At 34.0% G+C, this 15,326-nt stretch overlaps 1 protein-coding gene and 1 pseudogene across 1 annotated transcript in view; both read left to right on the plus strand.

The window, feature by feature from the left end:
- The first annotated feature begins 291 nt into the window (after positions 1-291).
- The window catches only part of LOC145266631 (arf-GAP with Rho-GAP domain, ANK repeat and PH domain-containing protein 2-like), a 277,212-nt gene continuing 262,177 nt past the window's right edge, over positions 292-15,326 (plus strand). Inside the window, exon 1 of the mRNA XM_080122551.1 lies at positions 292-429. The gene's annotated coding sequence lies outside the window, so the exon portion shown is untranslated. The remainder of the gene's footprint in view (positions 430-15,326) is intronic.
- LOC145266727 (5S ribosomal RNA) lies at positions 8,514-8,631 on the plus strand (annotated as a pseudogene).

Genomic DNA, 15,326 nt, shown 5'->3' on the forward strand with positions numbered 1-15,326 from the left:
CTCTCTTTCTTTTTCCCCCTCCCTCTGTGCTACTACTAGATGAAATTCCAGGGTTTGTTATGAATTAGTGTGAGAGGGGTGAAGGGGAGGAAAACGTCCCAACGTTCGAGCACTTGTTGTTGTTTTAGCTGAAATTGTTCAACTTAGAAGTTTCTCTTTTAGGGGAAAAATACCAAAAACAAAAAAGTAATTATTTTGGACAAAAACAAACAAGTATATAAATATATATATAAAAAAAATATATATTTTTTTTAATTTTGATAATTTTATTTATGTGTCATTTACGACAAAATTCGTTTTCTTTCCTTTTTTCATGATTTTTTTTTCTTTCCCAATAATTTCATCCACATTTACTTCATCCTTACCAAAAAAAAAAACAAAAAAAAAAAACGTCAGTGAAAAACTTATATCCATGACCTCACATTTAAAGTAAGTAAACTCAAATATTTTATTATTATTAAAAAATTATATTCTTTTTTTTCTTCTCTAAGTAAACAGGTTCTTTTTTAGAATGGTGCCTCCTCTGATCAATCCACTTTTTAAAAATATATTTACTCCATCGTCCCAAATGAACCATAATATATTTGGTTATCTGCGCCCACTTTAAAAGTAAATTTTAACTCTAACTCCAAATTCTTATCCTTGTGCCATCCTAGATTTCGACATCTGAAAGTAATTCTGAAAAGTCACTTTCGGATGTCAAAGTTTACAATGTAAACAAACATTTGATTTTTTTTTTTTCATTATTAATTCCTCGTGGTTAAGTATACTATAGTTTGGCCTAAAAATTAAGGTGCTTATTCAGATTAGCACTTGTGGCGACAAAACAGAAACTACACTCTGTTCCTATCCAAAAGACTAAGGTTTGAATTCATAGGTAACTAATGTTTGAAAACCTTATCAATTCGTATTTGGAAATAACATACAGTGTTTACCGATGTATTCGAAAATTCAAGATGGCGTCTCACACCCTCTTTAACACCGTAAGTTTGGAAAAAGGTGTTATAAATAAAAAACTATACAAAATACTATTAAAAACCCGCCGAATATATGTCAACCTATGTCACGGTAACATATATTGAGCGAGTTTTTAACAGTATTTTATCCGTTTTTTTTAATTTATAACATCTTTTCCCAAACTTACCGTGTTAAAGAGAGAATCAGACACCATCTTGAATGTTCCAATACATCGGTAAACACTGTATTTTTTTCGAGCTGAATAAACATGTTACATTGAATAAAAACACGAAAAATATATCCAGTTTGGTAGAAAAGTAACTTATCTTGCCTTTGATAACATTTATTTGTTATATATTTGTTTTTTGACAACTTTTTCGAATCTGTGTGTACAGTAATACAAACCCAACGAGGGATGCCGGGTTAGTAAGTTAAACCGACAACATGGCCAAAAAGAACATGTCGCCTTCAGAGTGTCAATACTAGCTCAAAAGTCTCAAAACAAACAAAATACTGATAGAAATTCATCCAATAAGCGTCACAGTAAAAAGTCTTGCCTTTGGTAATGTTATATATATGAATTTTCGATCCTTTTTATTTTTCGTTTGTTGATTTCTTTGTGAAATAGCTTTTATTTTATGTAGAAAACATTTTTAACGATCTTTAGAGATTACTAGTAACCATTACAAGACTGATGTTTAAACCTCAGTAGTTCGTATTGAGTTGTCCTCGTTTATTAAATGTGGCGGATCAAGACACAACGTTCTTGTTTTATCATAAAATTTGATTTTGGTACAGTTTTACGACGTGCCCCCAGCCCCCACTGCCCCAGCGTATTAACACCTCGACCTCCCCATGTTAACAGCTTTCGGAATAAACACCCCAAACATCGAAAGCCGTTCTTAACATCGGGAGATTGGGGGAGTGTTTACCTTGACTTTCTTTGTTTAAAAAAAAAAAAAAAAAAAAGCAAAAAAACTTACGTAATTTTTGGAATATGAGATTTTCATTCCGTGACGAGTATGTTCATCGTAAAAGATTTTGTATTTTTTTTTGTATTAAGTTGAACTCTGGACCTGTATCGAAAAGTTATGTTTAAAAATATCTTAACACATCTGGGTTTTTGTATTTTCAAATCTAGTAAACTTGCCTTTCAATAATTAAATAAATAAAATAACTAATAAATTAATTTTAAAAAAATCGCCATATTTCAACTCGACTGTTCTAAATTCAAAATTAATTTCGAAACCTTTAAACTGTCAACTCTAAAGTAATTTCTTGTTCTTAGTTTTTGTTTTAATGGTTTAATGCCAATTATTATGGTCTCCTTGTGTTGCTCTTTAACCAAATAAGGTTATCTTGAAGTTTTCAGCTTTAAGATGGCTAACATTAAAACAACAATAAGTCACCAAGTTGGTTATAGTTTTAGAATAATTTGGTTTTCAATTAATAATTAATCCCCCAACCATTGACTGTAATTATAATCAGGTTATAATAAAACTATATAAACTTCAATATAACCTAAATTAAAACAAAAACATTATTTCCCGAGGGGGTGGACACTTTTCTGTGTAGAAGAGAACCCACGTTTTTATTTTTTTTGAAATGTTTTCGTTTTTATTTTTGAATGTCTAATATTAAAAACTACTAAAAAACTAAACTTTTCACTCACTCGTCTATATTTTTTGTTTTCATTTTTTTTTTTTATAGTTTTATTTTCTTTCACCAAAACTTTATTTCGACTTAAAAATAACAAACACGTTTTTTTATTTTTATTTTTTTCTGTTTCTATTTTTTTTTAATTCTCTTCCGGTTTAAAGTTTGGTGTGGGTTTGTTTTACTGTACACATAGATTCAAAAAAGTTGTCAAAAAACAAATATATAACAAATAAATTTTATCAAAGGCAAGATAAGTCACTTTTCTACCAAACTGGATATATTTTTTGTGTTTTTATTCAATGTAACATGTTCATTCAGCTCGAAAAACATGCAGTGTTTACCGATGTATTGGAAAATTCAAAATGGCGCCCGACTCTCTCTTTAACACGGTAAGTTTGGGAAAAGGTATTATAAATAATAAACTAGACAAAATACTATTAAAAAACCACCGAATATATGTCAAGTTATGTCATGGTAACATATTGAGCGAGTTTCTAACAGTATTTTGTCTAGTTTATTATTTATAACCTTTTCCCAAACTTACCGTGTTAAAGAGAGTCGGGCGCCATTTTGAATTTTCCAATACATATTACATCGGTAAACACTGTATAATACGCTGAGGCATGTTGTAAAAATTTACCTTTTTTTTTTAACTTTTTTTTTTTTATTAAATTGTTAGGTAGAAGCACAGAATAGTTACGAAACACCATCCCCTCCCTCTCCATGTTAAGAATAGCTTTCGAACTGTTATTTCAGCGCGGTACCAAAAATGCATAAGTATCAAAACATTTCTTTGTATCCAGCCAAACACACACTTCTAAAACACTTCTTCCAAATACTAACAACCATTTCTGTAAGGTCTGACGAGGCTGTTGGATCGTAAACATGGTCCAACATCCGAAACATATGTAACCAAACAGATAAAACGGTAATAAAAAACACATATTTTCTCAGCAATAGTATTGAGCACTCTCTTCAGGTTTTTACTAATTACCAGTTTTACCAACTAATATATATATATATATATATATATATATATATATATATATATATATATTTTCAGGTTTAATTAATATAATAGCTAGTAATATACACGGTGTTGTCCGGGTAGCATGTTGATTGCAAATACTTCCAAAATTATTGTTTACATTTCATATTTATGTAGAATACCCCCACTCCGGGTTATTCTTGTTCTGTTTTAACACTCAACAACAACATTACTCGTGTTTGAAAGTAAATAAACACTTTAAAATAAGTTAAACACACACAGAAAAACAAACTCTTATCCAAGTAGAGAAAAATTTATTCTGAGTATTATCAGTAGAGAAGTAATTTATTCTTGCCTTTGGTAACATTTATTTGGGCGCTTAAGCAGTGCCTCGCTATTTTTAATAGTATTTTCAAGTGAAATCTAAGTTTTACGATATTTTTTATTATCAAATTGTTAGGTGAAAGTACAGAAAAGTTACAAAACTCTTCCCTCCCCATGTTAAGAATGGCTTTCTAAATAATACCATTATTATTTCAGCATGGTACAATAATTGCTAAAATATCTTTTTATTAGTTTGAGGGTCTGTTTTGTTGGTTATAACTACAAAAACTGCATATTTTATTTTGATAAAATTCTGGTGATTCTATAGAATTTGAACCAAACCGACTTTTGCCAAATTAAACGTAAAACTTTGGTTAATTAATTAATAATAATTATATCGATTTTCTTTTTAAATATATCGTTTTAAGCAAAAAAACAACAGTACTTATGTCGAAAATAGCAATATATGAAAAAATTACGAAAATTCAAAGCTGGTGACATTACCACTACTGCAGTATGACACACATTTTAGTAAAAAAAAAAAAAAAAATCCATCGCTATGGTCTGGTCTTGAACAAGTTCGCCATTAAAGTGTCGAAAAGGGAGATAAGTATAGCCCTTGTATTCGCAATCTTCAATGTGTTCACATCTTGGGAAAAATGCTATTTTCCCCAATTTTTCCTAAAAATTACTTTTAACAATTTTCTACTCGATAAGTTTTCGTAATTTTTTGTATATTACTATCTTCGACATGACGATTAAGTACGTAATATAATATTACGTACTTGCGTACTAAAACAATCATTGCTTTTTTTTTTGTTTTTTTTTTTCGTAAAACCACATATTTAAAAAAAAAAAAAAAAAAAAAAAAAGATCGATTTGTCGACTACATCTTAACAAGCACAAAAAAAAAAAACATCTGAAAACTTGAGTTATTCCATAAAATTATCCACACGGGATCTTGAAGCACAAAATGTCAGTTGTTGTCCCCCCCCAACACACACACACACACACACACACACACACACGCACACACGTCGTTTAATAAAAAATATTAAAATTTGTTTTCATTTATTTTATTTTTTTTTTTTGTTAGAAAACAAAATAATTAATGTAATTGTTTTGACATAATAATGCCCAGTAGTGTTCATGTTGGTCGTCACCCCACGAGGGCAGGCCGGCAGGACGTTTTTAACGTGATGAAAATTCAGCCCCCTCCCCAAAGGAACCACTAGATTTGGACAAAAAATAAAACTTATCGCAGTTCAGAAGGATTTATCCTTCAATGACTGAGGAAACAAAAAGCTTAAATTGTTTGAGAACTGCTACTTGCTACTACACTTTGCTCCTAGTAAAAAGACGAAGAAAGAGTTTAGGATTATATTAAAAAACGTTTATTTTGTTTTTTTTTTTCTTCTCCCCTTCCTTACTAATTGAGAAACTATTTTTTTCAAAATCTTTTTAAAAGTTCAAAACTTTATTATTTTTTTTTTTTATAGAAATCTTGAATTTGTTTAAATATAATTTTGATTAAAAAAAAGAAAAAAGAAAAATTTCTTTATTGTGGGAATCCAGTTAGAAATACCAAGATACCCCTCTTCTAAAATCGACAACAAATCCCACTACAATATCATAATACAAATGACCCATTTACTAAAGTATGGATGGCCAGAAGTGACAACAAATTTGTTTCATTTTTTTTTTTTTTTTTCAACGGGGTTACTTTCGATTTCTTAACATTTTTTTCTCCCCTTCGTTGGTCTTCGGGACAAGATCAAAGTGTAGTATCTGATCTTCAGATGCTGCACTTCAATTTCTTGTTCTCTGTCAGTGGAGGAGAAATCCTTCACGACTGAGACAATTTTTATTTTTGTTCCTTTTCTCCACGTTAAAAAACGACCCTGGTGTCTAACTCTGTCCCGTGGGGAGGCATTGTAAATAGGAACATTTTTTTCTCCCCTTCTACAAGAACCAGACCAAAAGCAGGTACTTTAAGTAATATGCAGTATGCACCTATAAGATTTTAGTATTATGGAATCTGTTCCGGAAATGACCGAAGCAGTTTATAATGTGAAAAAAAAAAGAAAAGTAAACACAATTGACGCATAAAGGTTTTTTAAAAAAAAATGGGTGAATTGAATTTTCCCACCGTGTCGTGACAGCCGAATTTGAAATTTTCACTGGTGTTAAGATTTAGACCATTCCTGTGACAGTTGCTGAGTTTATGTATCTGGGCAGCAACGTAGTTTCCACAGAGAGAGATATCGAAATTTGCATCTCAAAAGCATGGGCCGCATTGGATGGACTACGATTAGTATGGACTTGAAGGCTAACTGACAAACTAAAAAGGCAGTTCTTCAGGACAGTGGTAGAGTGTCCTTGTATACAGTGCTACAGCCGGGACACTTACCAAAAGAATGGAAAGAAAACTAGACGGCACATACACCCATATGCTATGAACAGTATTAAATATATCTTGGCAAAATCATCCCACGGAACAGCAACTTTATGGCAACCTACCTGCCATATCTAATACCATCAGGGAGAAATGCCTACGATTTGCAGTTTACTGTCTGAGAAGCAAGCATGAATTAGTGATGTATTGCTATGGACTCCACGACATGGACGCGCAAGAAAAGGATGACTTAGATCCACGTATATCCAGCAGATAGCACATGACGCCAACTGTGAACCTGAAGATCTGAGGCAGCTAATGGAAGACAGGGAAGCCCGTCCTGATGATGATGATGACGATGTAATGACCTGGTCTCTGTTGTGGTGTACTACTGGTTCTGTGCAGTTCTGGGAGGTCCACCTTCTCAGGCTTTGTGTTCTGTCTTTGAGAAGAGGTTAGATTATTGCTAATCACATGAGGCGCCCTTACCGGCGAATGCCCAGGCAACTTTTGCAGATCAGCCCCCCCCCCCTCACTCGGGGTAGGGGGACGCTGACTTCTCAATCCTACTCTCTGACCCTGGTGTCACAGTTCTAGCAGTGGTAGAGAACTGAATATCCTACCCTCATTCTATGTTTTCCTCGGGAAAAGTGAGACTCTGTGTGGTAGGCGATGTTGGATATTTAGCTCCCCGAAAAGGGGTCACTCTCGATAAGATAAAATTGCCTCAGTCAAGAGGGATTTCATCTCATCCTGAACGAAGGCAAAACATGTATTGCACTTTGATCCTAGCCTGAAAACCAAGGAGTTTATCATGAACACCTGAAAGATCACGCAATATAACATATTATTCAACATTTCTGAAGAAGTGGAGAAAAAGGCTAGCTAAACAAGAACGATAACTCAAGTTTATAATTTTCTAGTTAAAGAACAGGGTTCTAAGTTCGAATTATCGTTATGTTAAGAATGTTTTTTCTAAATAACGTTACTTAGAAAAGCCCTAACCATGAGGAGGAAGGGAGGGCTGGTTTGCTTTACTTATTCTGTACTTTCACGTAACAATGTAGTAAAAAAAAGATACCGTAAAAATTCAATTAAAAATGAAACGGCAACCAGAAGTGAAATGGAAATGGAGGAAACTTGAAGCATAAAGATAACCACATAGTTTAAGTAAAAACTTAGTTCCAACCCCTATCCCATCGCCGCAATGTTTCTGTTTGCCTCCTCACAAGGGCAAAATGAAACACGAGGTCGTTTTTAATGTGAGGAACATCTAGCTCCCCCCAAAAAAACATGCTAGACTGAAACAAAAATTTTAAATTGCTTTAGTCGAGAAGGATTTCTTTTTCACTATGGACAGAATTTAGTGTAGAATCAGAACAGATACTACATTTTGTTCTTTTAGCTAAGAACAATGTTGCATCCCTGTGCTTGTTTTTATAAGTAATTTAATTGGATGTGCTCTGACGATCCCACCTCTTTGCTGTTGAGATCCCTAGATGAAAAGAAACCTCAATTCTGCTAAATATGTTTCAATATTACATGAAGGACTCCTATCAATATTCTCGAGTGGTAAAATGAACCAAGTTAACTCCCCAATTATAGAAGATGGAGCTCCTTGTCACTCTGCTGGGGCGACACAACATTGGTTGAACCAAAATGGGATTAATAAACTTCCATGGCCAAGTCAGTTCCTGGATATGAACCCAATTGAAAACCTTTGGGACATATTAGACCGGAACTTTCGCAAAAAGGAATGGAAGACATCTTCTAAGCCTAAACCTTTAGCATTGTCGCGTCTGACATAGTAAGAAATTCCTCAAGATTATATTGGTTAGCTGATCAATGCCTGGAAAGATCCTAGCATTAAAACAGCGAAGGGAATGTCAACCAAGTAAAAGTTATTAAATTCGTGACCATTTATTTTTGATTTTTTTATAAATTGTATGTTTATTGGAATAAATAGTTTCTATGGGTGTGTATACGCGCGCACACACACACACAAACAAAATGTACCAGTGTTTGCCCAACAGATCTCATGATATCTTGTCTTTAAATTATCCCCTACATATTCAAGACATTCAAAGCATCTTCAATTAACTGACCGTCCTCTGCCAAGCTATTTTGTCAGCCTCAAAAATGAAAACGTGATGAACTTTAAATTCAGCTGAAGCTTGTGCGAGATAGACAATATATGACATAATCCTGTTGACACACCGGTTTTCATTAGATCACCAAAGTTAAGCAATGTTGAGCCTGGTCAGTACAAAAATGGGTGACCATTTGGGAATTCCAGGTGCTGTATGTGCTCTTTGCTTACCTTGGCATTATTTCCAACCGTCGTGGACTTTTTGCCACTGGACTCATTTAGTGCCAATTCAAGAGGTGTGTGGTTGGAGGATTGCGCAACCCTTGCTCCGTAACTACATGTGCAGCTCCTCTTGAAATTGAATAGAGGTATCGAGATATATATTTTTATTTAAAACAGTAAAGAAGGTCAGGTCAGAAAAACATTGGTACCGTCGGTTTCAAGCCTAACATAAGGGGGATCAGTTGATGGTAAATAATGTTCATCGTCAGCCATATTGTTTTCCTTAAACATGGGGAGGGAGGGCTGAGAGCCTAACGTTATTTACCATTAACTGGTCCTCCTTATGTTAGGCTTGAAACCGACGGTACCAATGTTTTTTTCTGACTTTCTGTACAGTTTTAAATGAATAAATATTAAGCTCTCATATTGAAAATTTTTTTCTTTGTAATCGAGCACTTTGTTGGAATTCTTTCCCATAAAACAGCAAACAAATATATATATATATATATATATAATTTTTTTTTTCAATTCAATTTTTACCCCAAACAAGGCACAATACCCCTTTGAAGCAGGGGGTTACTATCGGGGACATAAGTTACAGGGACAATTATGAAGGAAGACGAGCAGCAAGGTGTCTGTTCACATTACACTTGAACTGCTGCATGCCAGTACAGTTGGGAAAGCATAATTGCGGAAGGGAGTTCCAAAGTCTAGCAGTTCTGGGGAAGAAACTATTGGAGTAGAAGGCCTTCTTACGCCTAGGAATCTCTACTGTGAAGGGGTTGCACAGTGTAACTGCTCGGCCGTCATAGTAATCTCTAATGTGTATGGGTGGGATTTAGCTGTTTGTCGGGAGTATTTACATCGAGACGGGGGTGCAAGTACTTGTAGTTTGTCAAAGTATTTACCATTAAAATATCATTAAAATAAAAACCATTAAATTGTACTAGTGTTGAGTTGTAGTGGTAATTGTCTTTAAATTATCCGCTATTTTAGACGTTCAAGGCATTTTCAATTAATTGACAGTTCTCTTTGCCAAGCATCAGTATCACAAAAATTTTTTTTTTAAATTGATACGGGATAAGTTATAGACATAGAATAGGTCCAGCTGACGCTGTTGCGAGACAGTTGATGGTTAGCACAAAGCCGGACATATGGCCATTCTGCATGCAACCTTGAGTGTTTCCTGAAGAAATGATATCTGTTGAACATCCTTTTATTCTGTATTTATGTATTATTGGTTTTATATTGTGCTTCTTCTCCTGCTAGAGACAATATGCATTCTCTGAAAGGTTAACTTTTTTATTTTGTTCAAGCTGTAGATGGGGCATCCTACCAAATATTCACCCGTTATCTTATATATTCTAAGCACAAAGCCGGACATATGGCCATTCTGCATACAACCTTGAGTGTTTCCTGATATCTCTTAAACATCCTTTTCATCAACAATCAACATCAACAAAGGTTTATCACGGCATAATCCCTGGATCACCAAACTTAAGCAACGTTGAACCTGGTCAGTACTAAATGGGTGACCATTTGGGACTTTCAGGCGCTGTATGTGCTCTCCGCTTATCTCTGCATTGTTTCCAGTTGTCCTGGTCTTCTTGCCACTGGATTCAAACTGCCGATTCAGGAGAGATGCGGTTGGAATTGCACAACCTTTGCCTCACAATTATATGTACTACTTCCCCTAAAGGGGTATCCTTTATCTTTCAAGACTGAACTTTAGCCATCTAACTCTGTCCTGAGCTATTTGGTGCCATGTGGGACCCATGTGCTGTATCAGGTCGTCCCTCCATCTCCTTCTTGGTCTTCCCTTTGGCCTCTTATGTTCACGAGGTGTCCATTCCGTTGTCCTAATAGACCATCTGTTGTCATAGTGTCTGGCTATGTGCCCTGCCCATCTGTGTTTGCATGTTTTGATGGCAGTATTAATGACAATAACTCTTGTTTGTTGGCAGATCCAGATGTTTTTCTTTCTGTCTTGTAGAGTGATGCCTAAAATGATCCTTTCCATCTTCCTTTGTTCTACTGCCAAGATTTCACTTTGGCGAGTTGTCAGGGCCCATGTTTCACTACCGTAGATCATCACAGGTAGTACATATTCATTGGAGACCTTCCCTTTGATTGGCATGTTTGCTTTTCGCCTCTCCTGATACGTTCCACTTTCCCAAAGCTGCCCATTCCAATGCTACCCTTCTCGTTATCTCAGGGAGGAGATACCCATCTTTTGTAATTTTCTTTCCCAAGTAGATATAGCTTTCAACTTCCTCAATGGTCTTTCCATCAACGATTTTTGGCGACCTGGCAGCATACTGGTTTAACATCACCTTTGTCTTCCCAAGATGCATGTTGAGGCCAACCGGTTTGCTCTTCGAGTGGATGTTGTTCAAGACTGATGTACATCTTTTTTATCCTGTAATTATTATGTATTATTGCTTTTATATTGTTCTTCTTCTGAGAGATTTTTTTTAAAGATTCTAACCGTCCCTTTAAGTGTAATTGTTTGAATCTGTCTTGCACTTTGTTCACCGGGTATATTTGTGAGGTAATTTTTAAAATTCTTTTACATGAGTTCAGTTGCTTTTATAATTACTGAAATGGCAGAGATCTTCCTAAGATTCCAGTTTCTTTTCATATTGTATGTAATGCCTTGGTATTTCGTTATGTTTTCACTTTCAGCTCGGTTTAATCCAGCATCAGTGGATACACTGACTTCTACTAAGGTTGCTTCTTTCTTGTTCTTGTCCAATATTGCTATGGCGATGAAAATGTTGTTTTAATTGCTTCTTTCTCCTTCTATCCTATCTGATTATGTCAGGTTTTATAGGTCAGTTTTCAAGGTGCGTCGCTGTAGGAATTCCGTTCTCATGGTGGACAGTGTATGACTTATTTCTAACTGTTCTTTTTCGTGCATTTTCCCAGGTCTTGCTCCTGCATTCGATCTTCGACTTTTAACAGATTGTTCAGTTGAAGATATTTACACCCCCCCCCCCCCCCGCCAAGCAAAACTTTACAGCTGGATGTCAAGTGACTTACAGTTTCTACCTCGATGTGTCAAAACCTGCACTTGTTGTCATTGCTGAGATCACTCATCTTTTTAAAAACACTAGCATTTCAGCCCGGCATTGCCTGGATGTTTGGAGGTGTGTGTTGAGCAAAAAAAAAAAAAGTGGTAGTAGGAAGGCAGGCTTGAACTCGTACTGCGAAGGAGGAAAAGAATGTGAAAAAAAAATGACGTGACGTCTTTGCTGTTACGGCCACCGTCAAACCGGAAGTGATGTAGGTTTAAATTAAGGCTAGACAATCGAATAGAGGGGATGAATTTCGAAAATATCGGTGAAAAAAGAAACCCCTCTCTGTAGAAAAGTGCCCAGTTGAGGGTGAAGCAATTAATTTTTTTAGACAACTTTTCGGTATTTGTCATCTGAAATGTTGAACTTCAAAACTATACTGATCTTGTAAAAATCCATCGCCTCTGTCGAAAGTTTTAGGCAGACATGCAAACAGACATACATACATACATTTATATATTGGTAACTAAAAATTTTCGACCAAAACCGATCAAAAAGCTTGCCCTATGTCTGAATATCCTTTATATAAAATTTCAAATATTTAGACCAGAAATTGTCTGAGTAATTTGGTAGACTGCAGAGGTCAATTTTTTTTTTAAACTTTGACCCCTATTATGATCCCTTAACTGTTATTGTTTTGGGCTCAAATCAAGTTATTAAGTTAGATCCATGTCCAAAGAACCTATATCTAAAATTTCAATTGTTTATACCCAAAATTGTCGGAGGAATTTGGTAGAGTTCTCAAATGTCAAATTGTTGAACTTGGACCCCTTAACAGCCAAATTTCTGGCTGAAAACGGATTACAAAGATTTTCCCAAATCTCAGTATCCTGTATATCAAATTTCGAGTCTGTAGACTTAAAATTGACAGTTATTGCATAGGGAAATGTACACACACACACACACACACACAGACAGTTTCACTTTTATAGATATATAGATTAGTCATCAATGGCAAAACGTATTTTTTTTATTATTTTGACTCTCGAGTATATATCAGTTGATATGTTTTTAGATAGTGATGTGGTTCTCGATTGATTAACTGTCGGATATATACTCGAGAGTCAAAACAATAAGAATATTCTCTTGTCATAGGGTTATGAAAATGGACAGACCCCAGTAAGTAAAAAAGCCAAACTATATAAGTTTGAAAATGATATTAGGAAAAGGCGAGAATCGAACCCAGTTGGTAAGCGTTAAAAGATAATAGACATTGAAATGCGAGAAATGCAGAATGATTGAACTGTTCTCGCAACTAAATATTATTTATGCCGAAGAAAGCTATTTAATATAATATAATTTAATATATATATATATACGCACACACAGTAGGTTTAATGAGCAAGAGGAAACAATGATCAGTAATTATATATATTTATTATTATGTTGGTTACGTGTGTGTGTGTGTGTGTGTGTGTGTGTGTGTGTGTGTGTGTAGGAGAGTATTGCTTCGAAACTCCGGATTAAGGACTATCCACTTATCTTGTGCTTCCTTTTTAAAATTAAATATGTTTTTAACTCTTTTTCAAGATGTCTTTTAACATGTTTTATTAATCATTTGTTCATATTATAAGCTCTATTTCCTTTTCGGTTTTATTGAGCTTTTACATCTGGTTGAGATTACTTTACTTGTAAATATTAACTCTTTAATATTTATAATATATTTTAAGTTTACCATTTTGATTACCTTGGTAAACTTATTGTAATTTTTATTTATTATTTTTATTTTATATATATATATATATTATGAAAAGGACAGACCCCAATAAGTAAGAAAGAAAAACTAGATAAGTTTGAAAATATTAGGAAAAGGCGAGAATCGAACCCAGTTGGTAAGCGTTAAAAGATAATAGACATTGAAATGCGAGAAATGCAGAATGATTGAACTGTTCTCGCAACTAAATATTATTTATGCCGAAGAAAGCTATTTAATATAATATAATTTAATATATATATATATATACGCACACACAGTAGGTTTAATGAGCAAGAGGAAACAATGATCAGTAATTATATATATTATTATGTTGGTTACGTGTGTGTGTGTGTGTATGTATATATATATATATATATATATACGTTATGAAAAGGGACAAACCCCAATAAGTAAGAAAGAAAAACTAGATAAGTTTGAAAATATTAGGAAAAGGCTAGAATCGAACCCAGAAGGCAAGTTTTAAAAAATAATAGATATTGAAATCCTAGGAATGCAGAACGATTGGCATTGTTCACGCAACTAAATATTATTTATGTCGGTTAAAACTTGAAATTTGTATATTTTTATTTAATGATTTAAAATGTAGAGTTTCTATTAAATTAATTCTTGTATTTTAAAGTTAATTTTAATTTTTTATTCTTACTCCAGAAATGTACTTAAAAATGTCTGACCAAAGCATCCATAGATTCATCGAGAACGTGTCCTGGTTTTGAGGATCTTTATCCGGTTTCCTGTAGATTTAGACTTTATCAGGTCATCTGAAAAGTCCTATATTGGAGTTTTGTAAAAAAAACAAAAAAAAAACAAAACATTTTCCTTCTTTATATATAAAGTTAGATATGTGCGTGTATGTATGCGTATGTACGTGTGTGTGTGTGTATGTATGTATATATATATATATATATATATTAATCATCTGCATACATCAGTGCGGCTAGACAGGTAACTACCTCAAGGCAGGATTGAAACCTGACCGCCTGTATGACAATCAAGGCTCCTAACCATTACGCTAATTGCCGGTTGCTGTGCGAGTCATGAATTAACGATGTTTTGACATCGGCCGAAATACCTAAGCTCGATTTGTTTACACAAAGAGCATCACTTCATATGCTAATGGGAATTCGTGTATCACTTCTCAATATGCTTAGCTCAAGATAAGCAGCATTATAGTCATTCACATATAGTACTGTTTCACTGTTTCACAGCTCATCAGTGCGGCTAGACAGGCAACTACCTCAAGCCAGGATTGAAATATATATATACTAGACTACCCGTGACCCGTTGGGTCAGTATGTTATATTAGCTCTGGAATTAATGTACAAGCGTGACATTTGTGACGTATAGAAAATAGTTTTTCGTGACATAACAGAAACATTTCTATGAAAGTATATTAAAATGAAAAAAAGAATATAGATAGATTTCTATGAGTTATGTTTATGATTGTTTTAAAAAAAAAAAAACTTACAGCCATTGAATTATAAGTGGTTGGCCATACTTATAGGTAAATGTGCACTGAACAGATACCATAATACTTAAAGTTAAATTCAAATTTTGATATCTTTTAATTTAAACGCAAAAAAACCAAAACAATTGGGACGCTGAATATGTACACAGTAAAACAAAACGTTTTATTGTCGTGTAAATCGCCGTTGTAAAATGCTCTTATGGTTGTCAACTGGTTGAATTGCGTTAAAATTAAACGTAATACGGAAATGAATAATGTAACAAAAAAGTAGAAAGTTTAACAATTGTTTATTTGGATTATTTAAACGCGAAAAAAAAAAAAATTGGGACGTTGAAAACGTACACAGTAAAACAGTACGTTTTATTGTCGCCTAAATTATTAAGTATATATATATCGTATATATGAAATAGGTCGATGAGTATAGGTATTATTT

This window comes from Euprymna scolopes, chromosome 41 (assembly GCF_053919585.1).
Source record: "Euprymna scolopes isolate OS-2025 chromosome 41, ASM5391958v1, whole genome shotgun sequence".
Taxonomy (NCBI): Eukaryota; Metazoa; Mollusca; class Cephalopoda; order Sepiida; family Sepiolidae; genus Euprymna; species Euprymna scolopes.